Raw genomic sequence first — 12721 nt, 5'->3', positions numbered from 1 at the left:
ATAATAAAAAAACCTTTATTACTGAATTTATTATAAAGACTTATGCAAAGGGGTATGGTTATGTTAGACAAATGGGGCCAGATTCCAAAAGAGTTACTGTCAGTGTTGTAAGTCTATCCTGATTCTGAAAGACTTGCTGTCTGTATAAGTAACTTACTTCATGTAAGGTCCATCTGTAAACAGGCTTACATCGGGGGCCAGATTCAAAAGTGGTTGTTACTTGTATTGAAAGTCTATTGTAATTAGGCCCATAGTCCCTAAGGAACATCATGATAATTGTTTAATTTGTTTGCTTCAGACCTAAAATTGAGACCTATGAACATTGTCCAAAGTTTAGTAAAGTTGCACAGTTTAGAATGTGCAATTATTAAATTATTTTTTTAACTGGGAGTTGTCTTCTTCTTTCGTTTTTTTCCTGGTTAGGGGTCGCCGCAGCAGATCACCTGTCTGCTCATGATTGGCAGTGGAGCTTTACTGTGTCGCATTGCCAGCCCGGTGCCCAACCTTCCACAGAAGGCACACACATGTGGGCACTCACGCCGAGGGCCAATTTAGAGTGCCCAATCCACCTGCGTCATGTATTTGGGATATGGGAGGAAAACGGAGTATCCGGGGAAAACCCACACGACCACAGAAAGGACATGCAGACTCCATATAGATGGCATCCCAGCCAAGGATCGAACTGGAGAACCTCTTGCTGTGAGGCGGCAACACTAACCGCTGCACCACTGCGGCCACCCAATTTTTTTTTTTTTTTTTTTTTTTTTTTTACTGAAAGTTATAAAAAAAAAACTACCAGTGATAAAGAGAAAGTACCCTCTCCCTATGTTCTTTCTGAATGATAAAAATGGAACAAAAAGGGGGAAATGAGGCAGTTACAGCAAGCACAAAAGGTTAAGTTCTCCTCCAGTTCCTCCAATAATACAGCTACATCTTTGATTACTTACTTTTCTAAATCTCAGAAGCTGGTCACAAAGGTGTTAGAAAAAAGCACCATCTTTGTCAGCCTCATTGTCTCATAAAATTAAGCAGCCAGCTCAAACGTGTACCTCTATCAGAGCCTTAGAAAAGTATCTCAAGTGCATAAACTGGCAAAACTAGCCCAGATCTAGAATGCAGAATTATAAAGATGTCAAAGATTGTTTTGGCTGTATACAGTCAGAGGATCTAATGTTGCCTTCACTATCCAGAGAAAGTTTACTAGAAATACTTTAGAGTTAAAGGGACTTCTCTTATCACTATCATTTAAGTTACAGTTGTATTCTATGGTATAGATGTTTCCACAGAAGACTGACTAACTTATAAAGCATTAAATGGTCTGGAATTACAGTCATTATTAAATATTGAGATAACATGTTTTAATACAAATTTTTAGAACAATGAAATAAGTTACAGATTGCTGTCTTATAAAACTGATAAAAGATGTAAATTTATCACAGTAAGTTTAGTTAGATATTGGACTAGGTTACCACTCACTGTTAGGCAAAATTCATCACTTCAGAGTTTAAGGGAAATTTGATATTTGGTTTAGAAATTAGGTGTATTCTATGATTGTGGGGTTCTGTACTCTCATGGGCCTTTAGACATTGCACAGTTGTATTAAACAGTGAAATTATGAAACTGTATCTTCAGTAACTTTGAAGTCCCAAGTATGGAATATGTTTTCTACCCATTTGATTACAGAGTGTTCACCAACATTTATTTTAAACTGTCACAAGAGTGAGAAAGCTAGCTGTTAGTATGGATGAGGTGCAGGACCCATGAACATTGTTTGTGGAAGCAAGTCAGATGGCTCCTCTTTCCCTGTGCAATTGCTGGTAAAGAAAGGCAAAGGAAGAGACATTTTATAGGCTACCAGTTTATTCCCTTTGAGTCCATAAACCATGATGGCAACACTTCCCAGTCTTCAGGGTCTCCTTTTACGAGTTTTACATTTGAGACTAACTACATTTTAATTGGCTTACGGTGGGTCTCTTATCACTAAAGAAAACAAAGAAAATGTGTTGTGAAATGAGGCTGAAAGAAAGCAAATTGGCCATTCCTAATTTCTTCATTCTCCCATAATTTCATTAAATAGGCAGTTTCAGCATGACTCTATTGCTAGTTTCCTTATCCTTTGACAGGGGGCCAGTAGTATGAGATATGGCAGAAAATTTTATACACATTTTCCATTCTGTTAATTAGGGCAATAAACTATTTTCATATGACTGCCCACCTTGGGGTTCTCTTAAATCAGTTGCAAGAAAATATCCAGACAGGTCCATATAGTGATGTTGAACAAATACAGCTGACATCAGTTTTAGGTTTGGATGTGTATGTTAATATGTGCCTGTGATTAAGTGGATGCTGTTAGAGCTTTAGCTACTGATTTTAGAAACAAGACGGTTTAGCATTCCCTCATCCTTAGTGGTATTCTGGGTTATCTGCCAAGTTAACCCAGTACTGGCCAGCTTTCAAAAGCTCAGACTCCCCTCCTTCTCTCTTCCTGTGACAGTTGATTGGCTGAGTGTATCCTGAAAGGGAAGCCTTCATCACAAGAAGTGGGTGAGTTCAGTCTTTTTCTGCTGTCCATAGAAGAAAATCCTCTGACTCTTCAACGGATCCAGTGCTAATTTTTCTGATTTACTGATCAAATAAGCCTAATTTGGTGACCATTTTCTCTCATTTTATTAGTAGATGTATTATTATATTTCTATTTTATGTTTAAAATATATATTTATTTTAATATTTCATTTCTGTCTGTGTTTACAGTAATTGCTGTGGGAATTTCTGCTTGCCACAATGGTAATTTAGCTTCTGTATTTACAAATGCTTGTTTTTACTGTTTGTGAGAAAACATTCAGTATTTCTGTCAAAGTGCAGCGTGTATGTGTGCTGCTTGACACGAGGGGCTGTCTCAGTCAGAACTGCAAATTAATCACACCTGTCTTTACTGTTGTTGTTCTGCTTTAATTTTCACTGGAAAATATTGCATAATGTAGATTTTTCATCATTTAACTATGATTTACTATATGTATGACTCCACTCTGTGCGTTTCTAAGATCAGATCATGATTTTACTGGGAAAAAGTTAGTTGAATGCACTGTGGATGTTTTGCTGTCTCTCTCTCTCAAGAAAACATAGCTTAAATTGCTATTTAACATAATTTATGGCAGTTTAATGTGGTTAAAGTGTATGGACCTAATTTTTATCACTGATTTGGCATTTTGGTTGTTTTGGTGTTTGGACTTGTGTACTGGAAATTCTTTAACTTATGACAGTTGTAAAAGAATTATGAACACGTTTCAAAGAGTTTTTTGATAACAGGACAGATGTTCTTCGTGTTTCACTGTTGCAGTCATTATATTTGGGTAATCTGCTGGCAGGTTGCCCTCAGTCGGACTGATTAACAAAGTCTTGGGTCCTGCGTCAGTTGCTGTTCCTTCTTCCATGATGTCAGGTCGTCAGGGGTATAAAACATGCAGCCGACGCCATTACATTAGTCTTTATTGCCGCGTGGTGCCCGAAGCAGAAGCAGTTCGCAAGTGCCAGTCGACCGGCTCCTGAAATTTTCGTTTTCAAGTTTCAGATCCGAAATCTTCGACTAGGTTCATAGGTTCATAGATTCGTACTAAGCTAACTGCCCTTGCGAGCCATTTTAAGCCTAGCCAATTATCCCTTGTGAGATTCAAACCCTGCACTTTGTTTGTAAGGCAAACACCTTAACCATTAGGTCACCCTCCCCCTAAAAAGCTAAGTACCCCGTTGGGGAAACTTTTTCTTGCTCCTTACTGATGTCAGTAAAAGTTTATAATTGCATTACTTGTGGGAAGCAAATGCCTCATAAGGATTTTCATTTGTACTATATTCCTTGCCCAGGCCCTGACCATAATGTACCTTGCTGTCGGTACATTTTTTCTTCTAAATATTTTGGCTCACGCTTTAATTATCCAGAAATGTCATCGGTTAGCAATCCAACTACCGGAATACCTAAAAAACGCAAAGAAAAAGACAGAGACAGGCCATTGAGGTCCAAAACTGCCAACGACGCATCTCCTAAGCCAGTCGCCAGTGCTCTGTGAGGCGCTTTCGCAGCCTCTGATACCCACTACTTCTGATTCGCAGGCCTCTACTGAGACCCATTCGGAGTCCGGTCTGGTATGCCACGACATGCTTCAGTTATGGAACCCGCAGATGTCTCTACCTTGGATGGATCCGGAGCCGCTGTGCAGGCACTGGATTCTGAGGGTGTTTTCAGGCCTACAGATTTGTATATTAAACCGACGCCATCTTCAAAACTAAGGTCAAAATCTCAACCTATGCCTAAGAAACCGACGCCTGGGCAACATGTGCAGGCCCCTATGCCTAAAAAACAAATGATCAAAATAGCTGAAGATTTAATTACTCTGATCAGGGGTAGTCACCCCTTCTACGAGGCCTAAGCAAGACATTGATTATGAATTTTCGGAACAGGATTCTATTTCTTCTGACTCTTCTAATGAACAGGAATTGTCTATACCTACTTATGAGGACTCTGATGCAGAAGATTCCATTCCTTCTGCTTCTCCCCCTGAGGATTTTTCTTTTGGGGAAACTTTACATACCTTAAGGAAACATTTCCACTGGGAAAGTCAGGATTTCTCTGAATCTAAAAAGAGACTTCGGGATTTCCTTCTTCTTCCTCAGGCATAGGCCTTTGGCCATTCCTCCTGTTCTAGACATTGTTGATTGTTTTTTCAGAATCTAGTATGGCTGCTGATTCCCTGCCTCCGGCTCCTTGTAAGCCAGCCAGATACTACAGGGTTCCTGACTCCCATCAAAAATCCTGTTGCAGATCCTGAAACCATTTCTCAGGGTCCCAAGGGCATTAAGGCTTCTACAGCTAAAAATCCTACCCCTTCCGATAGAGATTTCAGGGCACTGGATAGATGGGGTAAGAAGGTTTACACTTCTGCAACCTTGGCAATCAGGGCTTTAAACTGTCAATTTCATATGCTAAAATATCAACAGCATGTCATGGGACTGCTTAAACAGAAAATGATGTTAATTTCTGACTGTGTGGAAAACCAAGATTTACAGGATTTATTGCATAAAGCTGAACAAGTTGGAAAGCATACTTTGCTATGTGGATTTGATTCTTTGGAGGCCCCTTGCAGGGCTGCTGTAACAGGGTCTGTGCTAAGAAGGCATGCTTGGCTCAAAGAGCAAAATCTGCCTGATCATGTTAAAGCAAAATTGTTGGATGCTCTTTTACAAGAAGACCGTCTCTTTGGTAATAAGGCTGAAGAAGTTTTAAAAAAAATGGAAGACAAAGCAAAATATATGCAAACTGTAAAAGATTTCTTACAAGTGCAACCTCCAAGATTTAGTAGGCACTGGCCTACTAAGAACTGGTCCTTTCCAGTTCCTTCGAGAGCCACTCAAGCCAAACCCAGACATTCCAAAGGCTCCAGGTTTCAGTCACAAGAGACTTTCAGAACAAAACAATGGGGTGCCTCCTCTTCCAAATCTGGAAACAACAAGACACCCCCCTATGGTAAGCAGTCTCAAGCACTTACCTTTTAGCTGCTCCTCTGGGGGGAAAACTGGCACTTCATGCAAGAAACTGGCAACTTATAACCTAGGACAAATGGGTTCTAAATATAGTATCCCGGGAATACAGATTCCATTTCCACACGTTGCCAATTCCAAACGGATGGCCAGACCTGCCCCCAAATCAGTGGGCAGAGGCCCAGAAACAAGTATTTTCCCTCATGAGCATGGGGGGCTATTCAACCAGTACCAGAAGTGGAAAAAGGACAAGGTTTTTATTCAAGACTTTTCCTGGTACCCAGAAAAGACAAATCATGGCATCCAATCCTGGACTTATCTACTCTAAACACTTTTCTGGACATTCCAAAATTCAAGATGCTGACTCTTCACCAGTTACTTCCCATGCTAGGCAAAGGTGCCTGGTTGGCAACTCTAGATTTAAAAGAGGCTTACCTGCATATCCCAATCAGGGAATCTTGCAGAAGATACCCCCGCTTCAAAGCAGGCTACTTGCATTACCAGTTCTCTGCACTGCCTTTTGGCTTATCTGCTGCACCCAGGGTCTTTACAAAGTGCCTGGCTCCAGTAATTGCATTTTGCAGGCAAAGAAATATTCAAATATATTCATATCTGGACGATTGTCTAATTCAAAAACAAGGACACTCTTCTAAACCATCTGGCATTTGTAAAAAGGGTTCTAGCTTGTCTAGGGTACACTATAAACGAAAAGAAATCACAACTGGTACCCTCTCAAAAAATTACATTCCTGGGTGCAAGCTTGAATACAACTGCCCAGATGGCTTACCTTACACCAGAGAAGCAAATTCATTTGGTGACTTATTTCAAACAGGTGGCCACAAAAACCCTGCTTTCTGCAAGGCAAATACTGCAAGCCTTGGGGTTCATGGCCTCCTGCATTCTTCTAATTCCATATGCAAGACTGCATATGAGGAAACTTCAGTGGTACTTAAAAAGTCTTTGGAGTCAGCATTGTCACAGCCTGGAAACAATGATTCCTATCATACCTTGCCTGCAACTAGAGTTCCTATGGTGGGCAGAGGCCTGCCACCAAAACAAGGGACTGCCATTCACACCACCTCCTGCCGCCCAACCCCTAACTACAGATGCATCAGAGTATGCTTGGGGGGCACATCTGGCAGGGAAGTGCATTCAGGGCAAATGGAGCCCAAATCAAATGCACCTTCATATCAATCAAAAAGAAACGCTAGCTGTACAGAATGCACTGACAGCCTTCAAGGACTACCTTCATCCAGGACAATTACTGATAAAGACAGACAACACCACGGTTATGTGGTACATAAACAAGCAGGGGGGTACACACTTCTACCCCCTTTGCAGACTAGCCATGGTTTTGTGGAACATGACATTGACGTTTCAAGTACAACTACAATCTCAATTTCTGCCAGGACAGCTGAATACGCTGGCAGACGAACTAAGCAGAAATCTCATGGACCCACACGAATGGAAACTGGAACCACGGATTTTCAACATGTTAACATGCAAATGGGGGAGCCCAGACATAGATCTTTTTGCCTCATCCCAGAACTGTCAGTTGGACAAATTTTGCACAAGAATTCATCACAAAAAAGCCTGGAAAGTGGATGCTCTATCCTTCAGCTGGAAAAACCTATCAGTCTATGCCTTTCCCCTTCTGCCTCTGCTCTCCAAAGTTCTATTAAAAGTCAAACAGGACAAACCAGAAATGATTTTGATTGCACCAGACTGGCCTCGCCAGCACTGGTACCAACTCCTACGCAATGTGTCACACCTTCCACCGTGGCACCTGCCTCAGACACCTTACTTACTGTCTCAGCAGAACAACCAAATTCTGCACACTCGGCTCCAAACTCTGAATCTTGCAGCGTGGCTAATCACCTAAATTCACCCTTAGCATCCCTCAGCAAACCTGTGATAGATGTCATTTTGGAGGCGAGAAGGCCTAGTATTAGAAACTCTTATGCTGACAAATGGAAAAGATTCTATGCCTGGAATCAATCTCAAGGGATAAGCACAGCAGTGCCCAACATTCCTCAGATTTTGCAATACTTAACTGAGATGCTTCATAAGGGCCTGTCCTTTTCTTCCATAAAAATCCATGCTTCAGCCATTTCAGCTCATTACAACACAGAACCTCCCCTCTGCTCTCATCCTCTGCTAAAGCAGTATCACAGAGGGGCCAAAAACTTAAGACCACCCAGGAGAGCTCCAACCCCTACCTGGGACCTCAATTTTGTATTGGAAAAGCTCACTCTCCCTCCTTTTGAACCAGCGGCTACTGCAGAATTAAAATTTCTCTCCTGGAAAACAGCTTTCCTTTTAGCAGTCACTTCAGCTAGAAGGATTTCCGAATTACAGGCTCTTATGGCAGTAGAGCCTTTCATCATTTTCATGCGGACAGGGTATCTCTCAGGACCAATCCATCCTTCATGCCTAAGGTGGTATCCAGTGTGGCTCTTAATCAGACCATACATTTGCCAACTTTCTTTCCCAATCCACAGAACAAGGGGGAGCAGATTCTGCATTCATTGGATGTACACAGACAACTTAGATTTTACTTAAACAGGACAAAATCTCAAAGAAAATTTGAACAACTGCTGGTGGCATTTGCTACAGGGTCAAAGGGAAAGGCTATTTCAAAGCAAACCATTTCCAAATGGATAAGCCATTGTATTTGTTTCTGCTGTATGTACCATGGAAAAACTATCCCCCAGGGGATCAGATCCCATTCCACCAGGGCTGCATCTACTTCTACAGCCTTTCTCAGAGGTGTTCCTACCAGGGACATTCTAGAAGCTGCTACCTGGAGCTCAGTTTATATGTTCACCAAACATTACCATTTACCACTTTTCTCTAAATCCAGAGCTGACTTTGCCACTGCTGTCCTGCAGGGCCTTATATCTGGTCCTAATGCTGTGTAATTCCCTCCACCCAACCATAGCTTTGGGAATCTACCCAAATGTAATGACTGCAACAGTGAAACATGAAGAACATAGTACAGTTGTGTACACTTACCATAAATGTAGATGTTAGAGTGTATTCACTGTTGCAGCCCTGGTTACCCTCCCTCCAGCCCACTATTTTTCTTTGGCTATACATCTACTTTCTTTCACTATGCTTAAAAGCCCTTTTGGTGTATTTGCTTTTGGGATTGGAGGTATATTTTCTGTGTTTTTAATTTTATTTGCTCCCCATTTGGGGGGCACCTGACATTTGGGGCAAGAAAAACTAATGTAATAGCGTCTGCTGCATGTTTTATACCCCTGATGACCTGACATCATAGAAGAAGGGACAGCAACTGACGCAGGACCCAAGACTTTGTTAATCAGGCCAACTGAGGGCAAACTGCCAGCAGATTACCCAAATGTAATGACTGCAACAGTGAATACACTTGAACATCTACATTTATGGTAAGTGTACACAACTGTACTTTTGGCAGTTTGTATGTGGGCATGTTTATTACTAGAAACTGTAAGTGTTTATTGTGACATATTATCCAATCACATCACTTCATTATTCCATCTGGTGTTCTCTCCCCTGACTCGATGAATCCTAACTCTGGTACCCCTCCCCCATTCAAATCCAGTTGCACCTTAAAAATAAAAAGCAAAATAAAAATATGCCTCAGACTATTGCTAATGATTTTGTCAGGGGCACTGATCAGCCCACAGACTATTCACCTTTTATCTTGTCTCCCTCTAGTGTACCATTGATGGCCACTTTAGAATGGGGTTTAGACACATCCTTTGGGACTGTTCCAATACCTGGATCAAGTATGAAAGAATCAAGCCCTTTAGGTGCAGGAGTAGTCCAAGGTAAGAGGCCACTTGCTAGACATATAATACTTTGTTCCCAAACATCTTATCTTCACAAGAAAAAGAAACAGGAGCTTCATAATACAATGGATAATCAATCAGATTATAGTTGTTTATAAAGCTAATGTGGTTTCCTTGGCTAAGAGTGTTCTTCAGGCAGCTAATTCTGGTGGTTGTGTTACAGTACATACCTGTAGAGCGAGCTTGTCTAGAGACCTTTCTATTTCGGAGGATGATGCAAATTCTGATGAGGACAATGGTGATTTCCAGGCATAATGATTCTTCTTAAGGTGAACCTGAGCTTAAGTCCAAATAGTAGTTCACATTTCATCAGGTGATTGCTAGATTTACTGATTGTGCTTTGGAGCAGTCTGGAACTACCCCAGACCTATATGAACTTATAGAAGATGAGATACCCAATTCTGTGGTTATTCCCCCTCTCTTGCCAGCCTTGGAAGATGTGTATAAAGCTGCCTGCAGGACACTAGTATTCCAACAGTCCCTAAAAAAGCTTAGAAAAAATATGGGGTCTCCTCGGGTATGACAAGTCCCTTTTCTTATTTGACTGCTGACCCAGCTGTAGTCTCCCCAGCTGCCTGCTCAAATAAAAAGACCTTGGCTTCTTGTAATCCAACACTCCCAATAAACAAAGAAAATGGTTAGATCTTCAGGGTGAAAGGATTTCTCTGTCTAGTAATCTAGCCTTTAGAATGTTAAATTATCAAGGTTATAAATGGAAATTTATTTTACAATGTGCATACAGTTTGGATGATTTTGTTGCATCCTTCAATGCACAGCAAGTCTTATGTGAATGAAATTGTTTCTAATGTGACTCAGATTTCGAAACATGCTTTGAGAGTTGTGCTTGAATGTGCAGATACAGTCTCAAGAAATGCTGCTGCTTCTGTTGTATTAACATGGTATGCTTGGTTATGTAATCAGAATGTCTCAAATGATATAAAAGCTGAACATCTGAATGCATCTTTATGTTCTGAATTGGTGTTTGGACCCTCTGTTACACAGATTCTTAAACAATAGGATGATAGAAGGAAATTAATGCATAGGGTATCCAGAATGTTTCATGAACCCAAGTTCTACCCAAACAAGATGTTTTCCTTCAAGGGGCAGAACAAACAAAAATCCCAGCCAACCAAAAGTCAGGGATCCAAAAGGAAATGGCAGGAGGATAATTTTTCAAAGCCAAACAAGAGGGGTTCCTTTCCAAAGAAACAATCTACTCCACTGCAAATGCAGGCTCTCTCTCTCAATCCTGCAGCCTGACCACAAGTAGTCTTGATCAAGGGAGTTCTAACAATAACCCAGAGAGGATACGCTTGGCAGTGGATAGGAAGTCCTCCCCCTTTCAGTGGATAGGAAGTCCTCCCCCTTTCAGGGCAATTCCCTCACACCCATCAGAGCAGACAGAGCTGTTTCCCCTCAGTGCTCCATCACATGGTAGAAGCAAGGGTCACAGAACCAGTGGTTGTGGTACACACAGGCAAAGGATTTTACTCCAGAATATGTTTGGTACCAAAAAAGAAACATTCCTGGGAAAATAACCTGGATTTGTCCTTTCTAAATACCTTTGTAACAGTTCCAAAATTCAGAGTGCTGACCGTAAGTCAGTCCTAGCATTGCATCCAGACCACTCTTTCATGGTGACTCTAGATTTCAAAGATGTTTTTCATATTCCTATTTCCCCCAATTTCAGGAAATTTTGAGGTTTTCTATGTGTAGCTCACATTATCAGTTTTCTGCATTACCCTTTGGGCCATCTATTGCACCTAGAGTGTTTCCAAAGTGTCTCACAGTAATGGTTACCTATTGCAGAACACTAGGCATCCACATTTTCCTTATTTAGATGACTTACTGATTTGTCCAGATGCTTGGAGTCCGTAGACAAGGTTACATCTCTCCTCTCCCACCTGGGCTTCAAATTGAACCTTCAAAAGTCCTTTCTCAAACCCTGTCAATGAATTATTTTTGTGGGGTATTTGATAAGCACAATGAAAAGGATGGCCTTCCTGCCAGAGGACAGAGTTCTGACTCATCAGGGCATTTTCTTGAATTTATGTCCTAGACATGGCCTCGTCTCAGCAAGAGAGTTGCTCAAAATTCTAGGCCTCGTGTCTTCAATGATCCTCATGATACCACTAGCCAGAGTACCCATTAGAAAAACTCAGTGGTACTTGAAGAATTGTTAAACCCAACAATTTCATCCCTTGGCTTGTAGCTACTGGTGCTGGGATTTGTGAAACAGGAATTGCAGTGGTGGAGGGATCAACTGTATCTGAAGCCAGGACTCCCCTACTCTCTTCAGACCCCAGTCCAATCTGCCAGACAGACTCTTCAGATTTTGTGTGTGGAGTAGTGTCCATGGGAGTTCAAGTGCAAGGCTTTTGTGGTCCTCATGACATGCCAAGGCACATAAATATAAAAGAGGTGTTGGAAGTGATTCATGCCTTAAACATTCTTCACCACTTATGGACGTAGTCCTTTTCTAGTGGTTACAGACAATAACAGTGATATGATACGTGAACAAGCAAGGAGTTACAAGGTTATACCCTCTTTGCCAGTTGGCAGTGATGGCCTGGGAGATGGTTCTACAACAGTCTCTTGACTTTTCAGGCCTCATACATTCCATCAGAGCAAAATACAGTGGCATACACACCAAGCAGACCCTCACAAGTGGGCTTTCCAGGATATGATCCAGAAGTTGGGAACACCTCAATAGATCTGTTCACCTTCTTTCAAAACAGGCAAGTAAAATAATTCTCCAAGACATCCTTGCAGCCATGTTTGGAATACAGGCTGTCATTCCCATGGTTGAGAATGTATCTGTATGCATTTCCACCGTTTCCATTGATTCCCAATGTATTTCTAAAGATTCAAAAATTACAAAGATCATTGTGGCAGCCCTGTTTTGGCCCAGGCAAAGTTGGTTCTTCATTTTAATGAAATTGGCCAAGACAACTACCAGAAACTTCCTCACAGACTGGATCTGCTCACACAGCATCAGAGGCAAATGGTATGTCCCAAATTAGATCAACTGCAGCTGACAGCCTGGATGATTCTGTTTTGGTACCATTTTTGTAATTGTTCCATGATCATAGCAGTTTACTAGGCTAATTGCTCTGAGGCCCTTACAAGCGTAGCCAAGAGTTTATCCCCAAAAGAGAAATCTCAATTAGCACTTGTTGACCCTGTCAATGAGGGACAGAGGTGGAACCCCTGGGACAAATTTGTGGTTGCCCATCCACACATCAAGGTTGCGCTTGAAGAGGGTCAATGATGTACTTTGACGTGTATGGTGAGTCTATTCCAGAGACACGGGGTAGCCTTTGGGAGACAAACCTGTTAATGTCACATATTAGATT

The sequence above is a fragment of the Protopterus annectens genome, chromosome 3.part1, assembly GCF_019279795.1.
Source record: "Protopterus annectens isolate FY-2018-M chromosome 3.part1, PAN1.0, whole genome shotgun sequence".
Classification (NCBI taxonomy): Eukaryota; Metazoa; Chordata; order Ceratodontiformes; family Protopteridae; genus Protopterus; species Protopterus annectens.
Note: the sequence above shows the minus strand (reverse complement) of the source record.